A 4,228-nucleotide genomic window follows, 5' to 3' on the forward strand; every position below is an offset into this window, starting at 1 on the left:
AGACAGACAGACAGACAGACAGGCAGGTAGACAGACAGACAGGTAGACAGACAGGAGACAGGCAGACAGGAGACAGGCAGAGAGACAGACAGACAGACAGGTAGACAGGCAGACAGACAGGTAGACAGGCAGAGAGACAGACAGACAGACAGGTAGACAGGCAGACAGACAGGTAGACAGGAAGAGAGACAGACAGACAGACAGACAGGTTGTCTAGTTGCCTAGTTACCAAACTAGGTTGGTAACTAGGTTAGTAACTAGGTTAGTAACTAGGTTGGTAACTAGGTTAGTAACTAGGTTAGTAACTAGGTTAGTAACAAGCATTTCTGGGACATGGATGCACATAAATGGAAAGATAGAAAGATGGAGGAGAGAGGAGCTCAGTGTGTCAAAGGAAGTCCCCAGCAGTCTAAAACTATTACACCATAACTAGGAGAGACAGGGTAAAGAGAGGAGCGTGGCACATGTTATTCCGGGTCAGATTATCTCTAGAACTACTAGAACTGTTGGGTCCTTGTAAATTCTAGATTGTGGTCTAGACCTGCTGAATCTGGAAAGCGTCTCGAGATAACTCTTGTTATGAATTGATACTATAGATAAAATAGGTTGAATTGAAATTACATGTTACTCTGGGTCAGATTATCTCTACATGTTACTCTGGGTCAGATTATCTCTACATGTTACTCTGGGTCAGATTATCTCTACATGTTACTCTGGGTCAGATTATCTCTACCTGTTACTCTGGGTCAGATTATCTCTACATGTTACTCTGGGTCAGATTATCTCTACATGTTACTCTGGGTCAGATTATCTCTACATGTTACTCTGGGACAGATTATCTCTACCTGTTACTCTGGGTCAGATTATCTCTACATGTTACTCTGGGACAGATTATCTCTACCTGTTACTCTGGGTCAGATTATCTCTACATGTTACTCTGGGTCAGATTATCTCTACATGTTACTCTGGGTCAGATTATCTCTACATGTTACATCTAACATTTTGTGTAGTTGAGTGTTTTATGGATATTCATAACATTGCTTCAGTGTAACTACCTGGTCATGTTGCTGTTGTTTATTAATGGTGATTATTATAATGTACTGTTGGCTAATAAAAATTAATGAAGACCAAGGTCTGGGGCTGGGGGGTACCCAGAGGTCTTAGCCTGCGTCGTGCTCTGACGTAGGATTCCTTGGGTTATGAAGACTTGTGTCTGGGGCTGGGGTTACCCCTCATAATAATTAATGAAGACTGAGGTCTGGGGCCGGGGGGTACCAAGAGGTCTCAACCTTCGTCATGCTCTGACGGAAGATTCCTTAGGTTATGAAGACTGAGGTCTGGGTCTGACCTCAGTCTTCCTTAGCTTCTCTTCTGACTTGTGGATTGTGACTCAGTTGCACGGCGGTTTAACCCCGACCTTCAGTTTAACGCCGACCTTAAGCTTACAGCGAAGAGACGAGGCAGGAAGTTCAACTGTAGAGAGAGAGAGAGATAGAGAGAAAGAGAGAGAGAGAGAGTTGACAGGAAGGAAGGAAGCTCTCTCTCTCGTTCTCTGTCTCTCTCAGTCACTCTCAGTTTGGGCAGAAATGGGCCATAAAGTCCTCATCGGTTTCACATGGGAGGAATTCCTCTTTCTCAGTTTCTATTTTTCTCTGTTTCTGTGTTTCTCTCTCTCTCTGTTTCCATCCCTCGTTCTGGCGTAGCCGGGTCTCAGTCTGAAGAACCACAAAGATTTCCTTCTGAGTAGGTTCGATACCAGGAAAGTCCTCGTTCTAGCTTCCAGTTAAACCGTGCTGTCTGAACCCTCTGATTGAATCAAGCACTCTTTACCATAAGCACTTTCACCTGTATGTGGCCAAGACATTTTCGTTGTGATGCACCCGTGCTACGTAATGGTGAGTAAGACACAATTTAAGCAAAGCTGTCACGACTTGAACACAACAACTCCAGCTGGAATGTGGAGGGGGTCAATTCAATTCAATTCAATTTCAGTTCAATTTTATTTATAGTATCAAATCATAACAAGAGTTATCTCGAGACACTTTACAGATAGAGTAGGTCCCAACAGTTCTAGTAGTCTCCTCCAGAGCAAGCAACAGTGCGACAGTGGCGAGGAAAAACTTCCTTTTAGGCAGAAACCTCGGTCTGACGGGCAAGTTGGGGTTAGAATAAGAGTGGAAATAACAAAAATAGTTTGTAGCAGTTCTTTGTACTAGTTCACGGCATAGCAGGACACTGTGGGCACTACAAGGCACTGCAGGACGCAGCAGGGCACCGCAGAGTGAAGCAAGATGAACATGGCATCGCAACGTGGAGCTGGACCATGGCGACACCTGCCCCCACGATCCTGGAGCCTCTCCGGTCTAAGGGAACATGCTGGGAAAAAAGGACAAAAGGACTAGGGCTAGGTTAGCAACAACATTTCTAGGACATGGATGCACAAAAATGGAATGATAGAAAGATAGAGGAGCTCAATGTGTCAAAGGAAGGTCAGGAGGGTCAAAGTGTGGGATAGGATACAAACCCTGGTAAGGGTAGGGGGAGAAACAGTTGGGGTTAGGGTCAAGAAGGTCAAAGTGGGGGATGGGATTCAAACCCCGTTTAGGGTCGACAACTATGACGAGAAGCAGGTGGGCCGGGTTAGGCGGACACTGCGACTCCTCACTCCCTTACAATATTCAATTCTATGTCCTAACTATAAGCTTTATCAAAAAGGAAAGTCTTAAGCCTACTCTTAAATGTGGAGACGGTGTCTGCCTCCCGAACCCAAACTGGAACCTGGTTCCACAGGAGAGGAGCCTGATAGCTGAACGCTCTGGTCCCTGGACCCAGACTGGAACCTGGTTCGACAGGAGAGGAGCCTGACAGCTGAACGCTCTGGCTCCCATTCTACTTTTAGAGACTCTAGGAACCACCAGTAATCCTGCATTCTGGGAGCGTAGTGCTCTTGTAGGATTGTAAGGTACTATGAGCTCTTTAAGATAAGATGGTGCCTGACCATGAAGAGCTTTGTAGGTGAGAAGAAGGATTTTAAATTCTATTCTGGATTTTACAGGAAGCCAATGCAGAGAAGCTAAGACAGGAGAGATGTGATCTCTTTTCCTGGTTCCTGTCAGAACACGTGCCGCAGCATTCTGGATCAGCTGAAGAGTCTTTATGGACTTTTTCAAGCAGCCTGATAATAAAGAATTGCAGTAATCTAGCCTAGAAGTAACAAATGCATGGACTAGTTTTTTAGCATTATTTTTAGACAGGATATTAATGATTTTTGCAATATTACGAAGGTGAAAACAGGCGATCCTTGAAATTTGCTTTATTTGGTAAATAAAAGGACATGTCCTGATCAAAGATAACTCCAAGATTCCTCACAGTGGTACTGGAGGCCAGGGTGGTGCTGGAGGCCAGGGTGGTGCTGGGGGCCAGGGTTGTGTTGGAGGCCTCGGTAGTGCTGGAGGCCAGGGTCGTGCTGGAGGCCAGGGTGGTGCTGGAGGCCAGGGTGGTGCTGGTGGCCAGGGTCGTGCTGGAGGCCAGGGTGGTGCTGGAGGCCAGGGTCGTGCTGGAGGCCAGGGTAGTGCTGGAGGCCAGGGTGGTGCTGGAGGCCAGGGTAGTGCTGGAGGCCAGGGTGGTGCTGGAGGCCAGGGTGGTGCTGGAGGCCAGGGTGGTGCTGGAGGCCAGGGTGGTGCTGGAGGCCAGGGTGATGCCATCCAGAGTAACTATCTCTTTGGATAATGCGTCACGGAGGTGCTTGGGCCCCAGAGCAATAACTTCAGTTTTATCTGAGTTTAACATTAGAAAATTACAGGTCATCCAGGTTTTAATATCCTGAAGGCACGTTTGAAGTTTAGCTAACTGATTAGTTTCAGCCGGCTTGATTAATAGATATAACTGAGTATCATCTGCATAACAATGAAAGTTTATGGAGTGCGTCCTGATAATATTGCCTAAAGGAAGCATATATAAAGTGAACAAGATTGGACCGAACACAGATCTTTGTGGGACTCCATGACTAACCTTGGCGTGCACAGAGGATTCATCGTTAACATGAACAAACTGAGATCGATCTGATAAATATGACTTAAACCTTAAACCTTAAGCTTAGAGCCGTCCCTTTAATGCCAATTAAATGTTCCAATCTCTGTAATAAGATATTTATATGGGTAGTACAGTAGGAGTTCCCCAAGGATCCATACTGGGGCCAATTTTATTTTCTCTATATATTAATGACTTA

Source organism: Etheostoma cragini, unplaced genomic scaffold (assembly GCF_013103735.1).
Source record: "Etheostoma cragini isolate CJK2018 unplaced genomic scaffold, CSU_Ecrag_1.0 ScbMSFa_528, whole genome shotgun sequence".
NCBI lineage: Eukaryota > Metazoa > Chordata > Actinopteri > Perciformes > Percidae > Etheostoma > Etheostoma cragini.